At 40.9% G+C, this 15,390-nt stretch overlaps 2 long non-coding RNA genes across 2 annotated transcripts; one reads left to right on the top strand and one right to left on the bottom strand.

Moving 5' to 3' along the window:
• Positions 1 to 3,387: 3,387 nt before the first annotated feature.
• Positions 3,388 to 12,786, bottom strand: LOC145504563 (uncharacterized). The gene is made up of 2 exons (XR_014052302.1): positions 11,957 to 12,786; positions 3,388 to 3,598 (listed from the first exon to the last, which is right to left on the bottom strand). It is a non-coding gene; the product is annotated as an uncharacterized LOC145504563 (long non-coding RNA).
• LOC145504564 (uncharacterized) lies at positions 12,381 to 14,916 on the top strand. The gene is made up of 3 exons (XR_014052303.1): positions 12,381 to 12,635; positions 13,364 to 13,519; positions 14,399 to 14,916. It is a non-coding gene; the product is annotated as an uncharacterized LOC145504564 (long non-coding RNA).
• Positions 14,917 to 15,390: the final 474 nt, after the last annotated feature.

Here is a 15,390-nt window from a genome sequence, read left to right as displayed (position 1 = left end):
ATTATATGGACGGATATGAATTCTACCCAATCATTACTTTCAAAAATAGAAGTATTTCTAAAAAATAAGATTTATGTGTATCATGTGCATTAAAGTAAAATGCAACTTCCTTATATTGACAATATAAATATTAAAAATAGCATAAATAAATAATTATTCTTGGTATATCTCTACATATTTAACTTCTTGGTTGTGTCAGTCTCTAATATTATGACACAGGTATTTTTCTGAAGAATATAATTTTGGATATGGCTTATTAATCATTTTTTAGATAAAACTGATTGCAGTATCCTTCAAAACTACATTTTATGACTGACAAATTTAAAATTGTTCATAACTTCCATTGACTTCCTTTTGTAGACCACACTATTTTTAGTCCCCCAAATACCTCAGATATTCATGTATCTGTCTGGTAAGCTCTGAGTGAATTCTGCTGGATGAAAGATATTCCTAATTCTCTTTTTAAATATGTAAACATATAAATATTTTATGCTAAATATTTTTGCATGCACCGTCCTTTTCCTTCATTCCTTCAAAAGATAGGTTTACAAAGTATAACTTATCAAGAAATTATCTGCAGCATTTGAAGGCTATCTCAATATAGTCCCATTCAGTACAGAGTATTTCATTAAAAAAGAATCCAAGGGATCTCCATTAGAAGGTTTTCCCCAGAGGTGAAGATATTCCAAAGTACAATTACAGAACTTCAAAGTTTAATATTTCATGCTTTTCGTCTCTTATCATTTAGCTTATCCATTTCTTCCTTTGCTTTTATGAAGTAACAATTCATCTTTCTGGTTTCAAGATTTTCTTTCGATAATTATAATTTGCTGCACATTTCAAAAGCTGAAGTTGTTTGGTGTTCCATCAGTTGAATATCTGATTAAAGATTTACAACTTCTTTCAAACAAAATGCAACCTAAATTTAGAGGACTGCTTTACAATAAGGTTCAGCATCATTGTCAGATACTTAGATGGATCTACAAAGTAGTTCTTTAAAATTAAAACATTTCTAAAATCTGGTGGTGACAGACAGTGAAGAGAAAAAGCATGCACTGCCACAACTGAAACATTTTAAAATAAATGCAGCATGAATTTTTCACAAAAGTTTATAATTTGGCTGACTTTAAATACAGCCTCTATTTTGACAAGTAGATTATCAAAGCTTGTTTGGACACATTCATGAATAATACGTGCACTACAACCTATTCCAATCAGAACTTCAATTCCAAATCTGCAACACAAGTTTCTTGATTTAGTTGGAACATGGTTTTTACCACAGTATCGGGCCCTACCAAAATTTGTATCGTACTATCATTGCAAATACAAATAGCTTTATCTTCAAGGTTGAGCTTTTTACCCAGATCTTAATAGCATTTATGAGAATGTTAAAATATTTTATCAAGACAGAATGAACTTCTAAATGTTTTAGCTTGATTTCATGTGTTGAATTTAAAAGACATTACTGGATTTAACTGAATTACTATTTGAAGAATCTCATGACACTAATGTAAAACTGATATCATCTAACTCTTAGTGAAGTTCTCTAGCTAATGGAGCCAATACTTTTTTTTAATAGCTATAAGTTCACTTTTATACATATAGAGGAGAAACTTGGAATCGAGAATGAAATTAATTTAGAAAAATACTCATTTGATCCCAATGGTAAGTCATACTTTTCAGTGTTGTAAATGAACCTTCTGCAGCTGTACTTGTTATATTGACTCTTTTGGAAATAGTCTTTTTAAAATAATTACTAACTTTTGAAACAGATGCTGATGCAGCTTCAGAGTATTTGTGTCTTCTGGTGATGTCAGGTAGATGATAAATGTAAACCAAAATTTTGTGCAACTGACATTTTCATCACCAAGTTTCTTAAGAAATGGAAATTCAGCATTAAATATTTCATTAGACATTTACTTGTTTGAGATGATTGTCTTGAAAGAGACAAAAATAAAACCAAACCTTACTAAACAATAAAGTAAATACACAATTGTAGGTTTATACCATACAATAAATAATAAGTACCACTGACAAATATATTCAGGCTATTCTTTCCGTGATCTGTGGTAGGACAGTCAAGTCTGTATTCCCTGCACAGACTTCATGTGTTCCAAACCTATCATCCCTGATGATTCCTACTGACTGGTAGCCTGGTAGCATCCTGCATTTTGTAGGCTGTGGCACCGGCCATGGTCCTGGCCGCAGCACTGGCTGTGGGTTTACACGCCTGCCAGCAGGGGCAGCAATGCTGAACACTTTCCCAGTATAGCCAGACCAGAGGGTTAGCTGTCCCTCACCACTTAATCTGAACCTAGTTTGTTTTATCAGTGAGTACATGCTGTTCTTGAAAGAGAGGTGTTAGTGCATATGTTTTGAAAGGAAAAGTAGGTTTGGTTATCACCTGTCATCTTTCAGATTTAACCATATGTCAATCAAAGCCCTACATGCTGTATACTCACTACATACAGAACTACATACATACTGTACTAACTACTATGAAACAACTCCATATTTGATAAGACCCTGGCAGAAGCTAGAGGTACAAAGTGGGAATTGCCAAACTTGTCTTAGTTTATCTTACTGCTTTGTTAAAAAGAATGAGAAATCTAGGTTACATGTTAAACTGTTCAGGATCTGGGACATTAGATAAAATCTGGGAATGTCCCAAGCAAACTAGGGTGCAAAGTCACCGTAATAATAGGGATTATTTTCAGCTGTGGAATTTTAGTGATTATTCAGTGTTGGTGATTAAATGAAGGGTTCAAAATTTTACAAATGCATAGAATCTACCCAAGGAGAAGGAAATGGCAACCCACTCCAGTATTCTTGCCTAGAGAATCCTGTGGACAGAGGAGCCTGGTGGGCTGCCGTCTATGGGGTCGCAGAGTCAGACACGACTGAAGCGACTTAGCATGCATGCATGCATAATCTACCCAAATTAAAAGTTAGCAGAAAAGTGCAAATATTAAACTAAGTATAGTTGAATTTCTGGTGGCTCTCAGTTTTTTTGTGTGTGTTTAAGATACAGGTCTGAATACCAAACAAGTGAGCAGTAATTACGAAGCAAGCATTGCCACAGGAGAGCAGGGTCTCCCAGTGCCTAAGAAGTCATTTCAAGTTACAGCCCTCTTCGCTTGGTTGCCCTTTAGTTCTGTGTTACTTTTTTCGCTCAGTTGTTTACTGCCTTGGCTGTGCTTGTGCTCCCTTTAATACCCAGGAGGCAGTGTTCTCACACTTTCCTGTAAATATGCAATCTTTCTTTAGCGCCTGAATGATGTGTGCGAGGGCTCCTACCCATTATTCCCCTGCAGTGGATCTTACATCTTTTTTCACTTATTCCAAGCCTCCATCTGACATGGATCGTCATAACATCACGTATACTCATTGTAGCAAAAGCAATTTTTATGAACAAAATGATATTTTATGAACTCACTGACAGAGGGAGAAGAACTTTTAATTTTGTCTTCGTTGATTGAAGCAATCTCAGTTCTCATTCTCCGGCCTCCTTGGTCCCATCTAAAGGAAATTTACATCATTGGCACAGGACTTATACACATCTGGAGAGAGTTTATTCTTTCTCAGATGTCCAGTTAACCTGCAGGGGTAAGGTAAACAGGAGAGGTAAATCTGACACTATCATAGTTATCCTAATAGACACTTGTCTGATTCCTGCTAATTCATGACCTCAGAATTTCTTGTACTTGTGTTACTGTAGGTAGCAGCTGTTTAGGGAAAGTTGTCCATAGCCCTGTCTTTCATAAGTGCCTCGACCAAGTTCCTATAGAAGTGAACACGTAAATTCTTCATTCAACGTTCAACCTCTGAAACAAAGTCACATCAAGGTTGTGTACCACTGAGGGCAACCACTATATGGTGACAAGATTGCCACTTCATTCAGCATTCAGCATTCAGCATGTAGCAGTTGAGGCCTCAAGGAGTTAGACTGGTGGCAGACACAGGGAGAGAACCAAACGTTTTCTAGAGCGTGCCCATCGTTATCAGGGTGGCACATACAAGCCATAATGAACAAATGGAGGAAAATGCCTGGGTCTGTGGGGAACGTTCCATGAGCCCTTCCAAGAGTGGAGGAAGGCTTGAATTGAAGGTTTTGCCACACTTGGTGAACTGGGAGTGCTGGACGGGAGGACATTGCAAGCACAGACAATAGTCACATATGAAGCTATTCATACGTGCGGTGGGAGTCTCTTCTGACACGCTGTTGCTCTCTTTTGGAACATCCTACCACCTGCCTCACGTGCTGACCTGGGCAGGTCAGGCTCCTCTCTCAGCAGTGCCTTGTTTAAGCGCTTCCGTAATGCCCTGGACTTCTTCTAATAGTGAAAGCAAATCTAAATTTTAAGTTTCAAATGCTAGTTCCTCCCACAAATTCTAAGGTTTTGGAAGAGACGTACGGGAAGGCCATGTTGTTTATGGTCTTGCCCTGGTATCTGGCACAGCCTGTGGTAGAGAATAAACTCTAATATATGAAAAAAAATGAAAGAATGCATAAACATATCGACCAGGCTGTGTAAATTGAGAGACAATTTTCGCCAAAAGCTGAGCGAAGTTCTTTTAAAGTCCTGTCAGCTGCTGCTTTTAATTTTTTTTTTTTTATAGCCCTCCTTTCCCATAAACTTGGTCCAAGGGACATTTATGAGTTTTTTTCTCATCTTGCTTAAGATGGCAAACTGAGACCTTTCCCCTCATAAGATCTCATCAAAATTATAGCTTAGAAGTATAAAAACAGTGAACTGCTGCTGCTACTGCTGCTAAATCGCTTCAGTCGTGTCCGACTCTGTGCGACCCCATAGACGGTAGCCCACCAGGCTCCGCCATCCCTGGGATTCTCCAGGCAAGAATACTGGAGTGGGTTGCCATTTCCTTCTCCAGTGCATGAAAGGGAAAAGTGAAAGTGAAGTCGCTCAGTCATGTCCAACTCCTAGCGACCCCATGGGTCTGCAGCCTACCAGGCTCCTCCACCCATGGGATTTTCCAGGCAAGAGTACTGGAGTGGGGTGCCATTGCCTTCTCCGAAAAACAGTGAACACCTAATAGCAAAAGTAAGGTGGCGATCGCTGCTAGCTTCACCAGCTGAGAGACTTCAGCCCATCACACGTGATGGGTGGAAGCATGCTAACCGATGGACCAGTGGGGGAAGCTGTTCAGACTTGATCATTTGTTGGACGAGGCTGCAGTGCAGGTGAGCTTGGCCTGCCGGCTAGAACTTGGACCTGGTTGCAGCTCTGTGTTGGTAAGCAAGGAGGGCAGTGGGGAGAGTAATTGCTGAAACAAAGGTTAATCCAAGATTTATTTGCAGGATGCTATGCCAGCCTCCTTCATCCTCTTTCTTTTTTTTCTTCTTGCTATTTTGAAGATTTTATAATTTCATACCTACCTATATTTGTCTTGGCTAAATATAGCCAAGAGCTTTTAAAAATTTCTGTATTTCTTACTTAAAATGTTTTTGTACTTTCAAATAAATATTTATCTTACATTGGAGTAGAGTTGAGTTGCAATGTTGTGTTAGTTTCAGGTGGATAGCAAAGTGATTGAGTTATACATATACATATATCTAGGCTTCCCTGATGGCTCAGTTGGTAAAGAATCTGCCTGCAATGCAGGAGACCCCAATTCCTGGGTGGCAAAGATCTGCTGGAGAAGTGATAGGCTACCCACTCCAGTATTCTTGGGCTTCCCTTGTGGCTCAGCTGGTAAAGAATCCACCTGCAATGTAGGAGACCTGGGTTTGATCCCTGGGTTGGGAAGATCTCCTGGAGAAGGGAAAGGCTACCCACTCCAGTATTCTGGCCTAGAGAACACCATGGACTCTATAGTCCATGTGGTCGCAAAGAGTCGGACACGACTGAGCGACTTTCACCTTCATACATGTATCTGTTCTCTTTCAGATTCTTTTCCCATATTGGTTATTACAGAGTACTGAGCAGAGTTCCCTGTGCTTTACAGTAGGTCCTTGTTGATCCTCTTTCCTATTCACAGAATGACAGGCAAGCTGGTATTACTCTCTAGGGAAACATCCAGATTTTTCTTTTCTAAAGATGAACTTTCTGGGGCAGCCAAGACTTCTTGATTGAGAGTGGTGGCCCAGAGTAGCGACTGTCTTTTTCTGGCACCCGTAGAGCTTGCAATCCAAGGGCTGCTGACTCTTCCTTGTTTTTTAGTGAAATATAATTGATTTATAATGTTGTGCTAATTTCTGCTGCACAGAAAAGTGATTCAGTTATACAAATACATACCTTCTTTTTACATTCTTTTCCAGTATGGTTTATCCCAGGATGTTGTATATTGTTCCTTGTGCTATACAGTAGGACTTGGTTATTTGTCCATCCTCTATACAATAGTTTGCATCTGTTAACTCCAGACCTCCGATCCACCCCTCTCCCACCCGCCCCCTTGGCAACCACAAGTCAGTCTTCTATGTCTGTGGGACTCTTCCATTCTAATGCCACAGAGCCCAAAGTGAACCCGCTGGTGGAAAAGGTGACCCATAAGCAAAGGTCAGCCTGTCAAGAAAGAGGCATGCTGAACGAACAATGCCTGTAAACTTGCAGTAAGTGAAATCCATCTATTTAGAGTAATCAGCCTTCTACTCAGTTCTTTAATGTAAAAACTTAACAGTGATTACCAGAGCAAGAAGGAAACAAGGGAATAAATGAGAACAGCCAAAATAATGAAGAATAGCTGATTCCACGGGAAAAATGTGAACAGAAGGCAAAGCTGTGCTCTGTGAAAGGAACAATTAGGAGATGCGATTGATCTCATGGAAATAAAAAAAAAATATGATTGTTGCAAAAAAGATTCTTAATGGTCATCAGCTAAGCACAAAACTTATGCTCCTTCAAAAATAGGCACTTATTGTGGGAAGCAGGTGTTTAACTAGGAACTACATTTTATAGTTCCCTTCAAATTGCACCTAGGTGAGACCAGGTCACTATTTCACCAATGGAATATAAGAAGTGCAGTGTGACATTTGCACATCAAGCCTGTTGAGAATCAGCTGCCCTTGCTTTTGTCCCTTCTTTGCTGTATACAGAGGGCTGTGCTGTCTTGAGTGATGTGTGAGCCTGGCTAAGGAAGGAGTCAAGACCCTTGAATCTTCCTATGTGGAGGAACTGCCTGATGAACAGGGAGCTTCTGTGTTTAAAAAGGGACATGAATGAAGAAAAGGTTTATTGTGGTAAGCCACTGAATTTGGTGGTGTTTACTTATTTTAGTGGAAGTACAATTGATGTACAATGTTATATTAGTTTCAGGAGCACTACACAGTGATTCGACATTTACATGTCTTATGAAAGGATCGCCAACATAGATCTAATTATCATCCGTCACCACACAAGGTTGATATAGCATCAGTGACTGTATTTCCCATGCTTTACAAGACATTGGGGTTTATTTATTAGAGCAGCAGACAGTGCTGCCCTACGGAATACAACAGACAAGATTGAATAAAAGAAAAAATATCAGCAGGACAGTGGAAAGATAAGTTGAATACATCTCCTAGAATTTAGAACAATTAGGGAGGGAAAAAGAAAAATGTAAGAAAATACAGGTGACATAAGGAATTGATCCAGAAGTTCTAAGTATTAAAAAGAATTTCAGGAAGAGATAATATAGAAAACTAAGGAGAGAAAATTATCAATAATGCACTAGAAAAGAAAGTTTACAAAACTAGAGATTGAATTTATTTTCAGATTGAAAGGGATCAATGAGGCCTGAAGAAGCCCAAATTTAGATACATAGTTGTAAAATTTCAGAAGATTAAGCTTAAAGATTCCCTTACGTCTATTAGAATGGCTATTATCAAAAGGACAAAAAATAACAACTGAATAACACTGGTACACTTTGGGTAGGAATGTTAATTGGTGCAGCCACTGTGGAAAACACTATGGAGATTCCTCAAACAATTAAAAATAGAACTGCCATATAATCCATCAATTCCATTTCTGGGTATTTATCTGAAGGAAATAACTTTCAAAGAAATATAGGCACCCCTACGTTCACTGCAGCGTTATTCACAATAGCCAAGACATGGAAGCAAGCTAAGTGACTCTAAATAGGTGAATGGATAAAGAAAATGTTATATATACATGGAATATTACATATATGTAGTTATACTGGAATGTATAACTGAAATGGCATCATCGACTCAATGGACATGAGTTTGAACAATCTCTGGAAGATGGTGAAGGACAGGGAAGCCTGGCATGCTGCAGTCCATGGGGTCACAAAGAGTCAGACACGACTGAGCAACTGAACAACAACAATACTGGAATGAAGAGGGCACAGCAACCCACTCCAGTATTCTTGCCTGGAGAATCCCACGGACAGAGGAGCCTGGTGGACCACAGTCCCTAGGGTTGCAAAGAGTCGGACTGAAGCAACTGACCACAGTTATACTGGAATACATATATACATAATGGAATGCTATAAGTGTGTATATAATGGATATTTTCCAGCCATGAAAAGATAGCAAACCTACTATTTGTGACAACATGAATAACATGGATGGAACTTGAGGACATTATGCCAAGTGAAATAAGTCAGACAGAAAAATAGAAATACCAGATGATCTCACTTATATTGAAAACAAACAAAAAAAGCCAAATGTATATATACAGAGAACAGAATGATTGTTGCCAGAGGTGGGGAGTAAAGGGTGGGCAATGAGTGAAGGGGGTCAAAAGGTACAAACTTGTAGTTACAGAATAAGTCCTGGGATGCAATGTACCACATCAGCATGGTGACTATAGTTAATATTTGAAATATTTGAAATTTCAAATATTTGAAAGATGCTGAGAAAGTAGATCTTGAAAGTTCTCATCACAAGGAACAAAAATTTCTCTGTGTGCTGATGGGTGTTAACTAATTTCACTGAGGTGATTATCTTACAGTATACACAAATATTGAACAATGATGTTGTACACCTGAGACTAATATATGTCAGTCATATCTAAATTTTTTTGAAAAGATAAACCAATCCAGGAAAAAAAAAAAAAACAGATCATATGTAAGGGAAAAGAATTAGACTGGCTTTGGGTTACACGGTATACCAACAGGCAAAGAAGAAACAACTTCAATATTTTACGGAAAAACGTTTTCCAATCTAGAATTCCAATTTAGATGTAGCCAACTATTAATCAATTGTGAGGGTAAAACATGGTATATTGGGACATTCAGGAACTTGGAAAATCTACCTCTCACATATCCTTCTTAAGTGATTTACTCCAATAGAGAGAGAAAAATCAATGCAGATAATGTGCGATCCAGGAAACAATAAATGTGTGAGCTAAGGGAATCACAAAGATTCTAAAGATTTGAGCCAGGGCTTCTTACTCTGTGAGATGATTAATGTGCATACTGTTCAAAACTGTTTAATTAGAATTTTCTATCATTTGTATTCCAAAATATCTAATGAATTCTATACAGAGGTTTCTCTAGAAACAAAAAGCATTGCACAGCAATGTTTTTAAATGCTAATAAATAGGCTAGGTCGGAGCCACTTAGCTGTCTCCTACTTGAGGATGACTAGTTTCCAGCCCATCTGGGCCCCTCCTCCTGGAATTTCAAAGCAGATATTTTCCACTACTTTTTTGGTGTTCTTAGTTTCCTTTTTCTGGGTTCAGATGTCAGTCCCAAAGTCTTAAACATTTCTCCCATGAAGCTTAGGAGTCTTCAAGCAAAAAGACCCAGTGGACTGTGCCATTCTCCAGACTTCCTCGGGTAGGTATGCAGGTTAGGCTCCTAGATTAACCCCTCCTGGGGGATTTCCAGAGTGGTCGCAACACTAGTCCCTCCAAACTCTGGGATTAAAATGGTTCTGTAAATAATGGTTCCTACTCTTTCCTTTCCGAGGGAGGGTTCTACAGTACATTAGCATATTAAGAACTCTGAATCCTTGCAGTGAAGAAACCTGATTAACTTTGTTTAACCCAGCATCTCCAAAACACAACTGAGCATAGAACCTGCTTCTCTCCCTTTTTCTCGTAACAGACTTTAACATCCCAAGGGAACCAGATTTCCTTGAATGCATTTTGATGAAGGCTGCTCTAGCAACAAATTCAATCTATAAGACTGCGTGTTTTATCTGTAGTATGATTTTAGATTAGAAACAACTACATATGCCATTGCATTCTGCTCTGGACTGTACTTGGAAGAGGCAACCATTCTGTCAGTTCCTGAACCAAGATCTGCTGTCACCGAGACCCAGTGGTATTGCTACAAGCAAACAAAGAGAAGGTTGGGGACCCACTCTGAGTTCTGAGTGTCTTGAATGCCACATCTGAAGATGTATAAAGATGACATAAAATCATGTCAGGCAGCTGTGAACAGATAGAGTGAAAATGACAAACATGCCAAGGGAACAAGAATAAATGGGGTGACCAGGACTCTATGTATGCGGAAACTTAATAAATAGTTTCGATGGTGACATGAAGATGATTCAAAACAAAGACGCTCAGATACACAGGATCCCAAGGGGCTAGTGCGGAGGTGAGGAGACTGGGACTCTGACAATGAGATAATTGACTGTGTGCTTGCTCTTGTGTTACAGTGAGCGCCTGGTCCTTGCCTTTTGGCAGCTCTCACAGTACCCTTCCTGCCACACCCTGTGGTCGTGGGTTTAGAACATCTGGTTAATGGAGGAGATGGGACGCTCTGATTTTGCCCATTCATTTGAAGCTGAATTTTAAAAGCGAAGTTAAATTCATTAAATGCACAGGACTTTGCTGCTTTCTTTACAAATCAGGCATTTATTGTTGTAAACCTCACTGGGCACTAATGCTTCCCACTTGGCTATTCATGTGTACACCAGGGGCAATGTGCACGGTGGTTGAAACTGTGGAGCCAGATGGACCTGTGTTTGAATCCAGTTCCTTTAATTACTAACAGTAGTTAACTAGTAATTGACCAGTCAGGTACTTTTTTGAGCCTTAGTGCACTTGGCTCTAAAATGGGGCTAACACCCTCCTCAAAGCACTTTTGTAAGGACTGAATAAAATAAAGCATATAAAGCACTTAGTACACTGCCAGGCACTGAGGAAATAGTAGCTTTCATTAGTAGTTTGTGTACTGTCTACCAGCTAAACTGTTCCTTGAGAGTCTGGTCACTTGTCTTTAATCTTGGTATCCTAAGATAAGGAATCTTGAACATAGGACACAGACATTCACTATTAATTGATAGTCTAAGATTATGTTGACATAGCCTAAGGGAAAATATAATTAATTATCCATTTAACCTGGAAAATTCAGTCTCCCAAATAAAATTTTTGTGCTCGTGTAATTTTGGTTATCTGCCCTCTACTGTACTTAGCCGCTCAGTCGTGCCTGACTCTTTGCAACCCCATGGACTGTAGCCCACCAAGCTCCTCTGTCCATGGGATTCTCCAGGCAAGAATACTGGAGTGGGTTGCCGTGCCCTCCTCCAGGGGATCTTCCCAACCCAGGGACTGAACCCAGGTCTCCCAAATTGCAGGCAGATTCTTTACTGTCTGAGCCACCAGGGAAGCCCATTTGCCCTAATTCACGCTTACTAGCGGTCACATCGATTGAAGGCAGGAGGAGAAGGGGACAACAGAGGATGAGATGGTTGGATGGAATCACCAACTCGATGGACCTGAGTTTGAGCAAGCTCCAGGAGTTGGTGATGGACAGGGAAGCCTGGCTTGCTGCAGTCTATGGGGTTGCAAAGAGTCGGACCTGACTGAGTGACTGGACTGAACTGAACTGAATAGTCACATCTATCATTCTTGAAAACTGATATTGGGGCTTTTGCCTCCTATCCCATATAAACAGATTCATTTCTTTTGGTTCGGTAATCTGGAATCTATTTTCCATTCTTTGCTTACACAGGCCTGGGGAGTGTGGGTAGGAATCAAGCTCCCCTTGGTCGGCAGCCAGATTTATTGAATTGCATGTGGATAACCTCCCAGCTCCTCACCTTACTCTCAGTGTGGGCCAACCTGGGCGGGCTGGAACGTATTAATGAAGAGCTCAGACGTCAGTCCCTCACCTCGATAGTCACAGGCATTCACAAAATAGGCAACACATAGAGAACACGTCTGGATGATGGGCTGCATTTTCCACTTTCTAGCTGGATGCTTGCATGTCACATCAAAAGGGCCCTAGAGACATGCAAAGTAGCAATCGGTGGACGCTGCTGCCCAGATGCCCTGCCCTCAGGGGAGTGGCCAGGGAGATGAGTGGCAGAAAGCAGCCTTCTTGGGAGTCCCTTGGACACTTCCGCTGCCAATTCTAGGAGCCATGTGATACCAGGCGGCCAGCCCCACCCAACAAGTCTTAATGGCCGCATGCTGACTTAAAAACACAGTCTCAGAGAAGGCATTAACATTCCGAGCTCAGCTGTGTCATCCTGGTTGCCATAGCAATGCGGGGAAATATATTTTGTGTCCCATGGTTATTTCTCCGCACTAATGAAATGGACATTTTTCTTCAGTGAATTGAATCAAAACTAATTGAGTGGTAATCAGCACAGACCCTGAAGTTCAAGGAAATGTAGTCTAACTAGTGCTTTGTAGAAATGCAGACACCATTAACTATCTTCAAATGAGATTTTTTTTTTTAATTAGTGGAATCTTAGCAACCTATTACAGATGGGTGTAAGTGTTATCACACAAAAAGCTCCTCATTTGTTTAGTGCAGGGAGGGGAAACTTATTTTCAATTAATTCAAGTGCTGATGGGGTGCGGTGGTCTGTTGTGCCCTCTTCCCCAGGAAATATCTCAAACTGTTGTGTACTCCTACGTGGACCTTAAAAGAAAGTACAGAATCCATTAATTGGATTCTCAGATGTTTTCAGGAAGGAGTGGTTTTTGTTCCTAAAACTCATTCAGCGATGGAGATGAAAACATGATTTTTGTTTGCTTGTTTTTGCATATCTTAGAGCTAACTCTGTCCAAGTTCAAATCACACCATGATGGAAGGAGCTCCAGAGATATGTTTGGGAGCCATGGGGTCAGGATCTTTGTCTTTGAATACACCTACAAATTCTTCTTTGATTAATCTGATAGTACTTATTGCTTCAGTTTGGATTGTGGGTATAAACAAAAATATGGGTAGAAATGAACCCCCTGTCTGGGTATTAATACTCCCCTTCTAAGGACAAAATCTGGTGTATTATAATAAGAAGATATTCATGTCTTTTGAATATGGGCTTAAGTTACAACTAAGAGACATTTGGTTATGTGCAAAGGAGAGCTTCTTTACTGTGACAGACTAGAAAATTTCTCCTAAACTTTTAAGACATCTCATCAGGTGTGGTTCAACAGCAGCCTGGGGATGACTACATGAGTTTCTAATTTCAGAAACCGGATTTGTGTACTTGTAGAACCCACTGAGATGTGTCTGAGGTCCCTTCGCCTTCTGAGCCTTCTCAGCGCTGCTTGGGTTTGGGAAACGGAGGCATCTCTTCTGTGAAGATGACCAACAGAGGGGGCACGATCCTGATGTGGGCATGAGACTCCACTAAGGTTGTCTTCTTGAGGTGGGTACGAGAGCCAGGTTAAGGCAGGTGGGTTGGAGGAAATGCACCCCAACGTTTGGCGAATGGATAAACAGATGAGTCATTTCCTTGGGACTGGCAATCTAATGCTTCCATCTAGCACTAAATTCACATTAAAAATTGATTGCTCCATCATTTAAGAACAGCCAGATGTGATGGCTCATGTTAGTGTTTCCTTGAGGTGAGATAAAACTGCCTGGAGTCAGTCTCTCAAACTGGTTGGCAGGACCAGGTGGGGAGGAAGGAGCAAACGAGGAGAGGGAACAGGGACTCACCTCCTCCATCCCTGCCACTATGGGTCTACAGTGGGAGAGGACGCTTCTGTCACCATGGCAACTTCAGTGCATCACAGTGGGATTAGGGGGTTGAGAGGCAAGAAATGCCAAGTTTGGAGGCGTTAGGGCTCTCGGAAAGATGACAGGCTTTCGTTAGAAATAAACACAGCAAGGTGGCAGGGCAATGGAGGAGAGTGGATTCATGGTTTATGACATTCCCAAAATATCTTTATTTAATAATGAAAACTTCATTATCCGGGCCTGGGTTGAAGTGTTGCTGTGGGTCCTCTGAGGATCCCAGCAAAGATCTTTCATCTTGACAGAAGTTCTGAATTACAACCTTAGTGTTCTAACGGAGAGGCCGTTATTGCCTATTTGGTCTCTCCACGGAAATGAGACACATGTTGCTGGAGGGTGGGCTATTGAAATCTAATAGCTTAGAATATTAGAACTGCGGGTGGGGCTGGGGGCATGCCTCTCTCCTCCCTGCTTGTCCCTCCCCCTCACTCCCCTCCCCCTACCATGAGCTGGGGAAAAATTAAGTGATAAACCTGGGATGTTTACCAAAATTTCATTATTTTTCTAGGAAAAAGAAGTAACTCATCTTTATTGTGGCCAAAGCCTTTATCACGTTTCACATCATTAAGAAACCACCATAAGGAGACCCCGAAAGCTAATTTTCTGACCAACTCTATGATCCTATTATGCTTTTATTTTCATCCCAGGTATTTCTGTCTCCTTCTCAGCAGCACAGCCTGACCTCCAAAAATGTGTCTGGTCTTTGGATGTTTCAAAGACAATTAGGTCTAACTGGCTCCCGGTGTTTGACTAATGGTCAGAACGGATAGCTCTCCAGATCACAGTTCAATTTTCACTCCTTCTGGCGGGGCTGGGAAATGGCCTGGCTGGGCCTGTGGACTCCAAAGAAGGCCACGTGGGCGAGCCCAGAGCTCTTCAGTCTGCGTCCCTTTGCTCCCATCTCTTCCTCCTCATCTCCCCACTCCCACCAACAGAAACACGTCACCTGCATTTTCCAGTGGCCGTCTCTAAGGCTTGTTGCCCATGTGGTACACTAATAATAATGAAAGTGAAAGTTTTACTCGCTCTGCAGTGTCTGATTCTTTGCAACCCCGTGGAATGTAGCCCATTAGGCCCCTCTGTCGGTGGGATTTCCCAGGCAACAACACCGGTGTGGGTTGCCATTCCCTTCTCCAGGGGATCTTCCTGACCCAGGGATCGAACCTGGGTCTCCTGCACTGCAGGTGGATTCTTTACCATCTGAGTCAACAGGAAAGCCCAGTGATAATAGTAGTAGTAATAGTAGTCAATGGAGTGGGCTTACTATGTGGTAGGCCCTATGTCAAGTGCTTTCAATGCATTAGCTCATTTAATCTTTACATCTACTTTATGAGATGTAACTCATAACTCAACTTTCCATTGAGGAACCTGGAGTCTGGGAGATTTAAGTAGCTGAGCCAAGCCCACACAACTAATACCTTGCACCACTGGGCCTGGAACTCAAGCCATCTCAATCAAAAGCCCAAACATGCTGCTGCTAACCACCATACTATATTGCCT

Source organism: Giraffa tippelskirchi, chromosome 5, assembly GCF_054371585.1.
Source record: "Giraffa tippelskirchi isolate mGirTip1 chromosome 5, T2T-mGirTip1v1.2.pri, whole genome shotgun sequence".
Lineage (NCBI taxonomy): Eukaryota > Metazoa > Chordata > Mammalia > Artiodactyla > Giraffidae > Giraffa > Giraffa tippelskirchi.
Note: the sequence above shows the minus strand (reverse complement) of the source record. Positions and strands in the feature narration are given on the sequence as shown.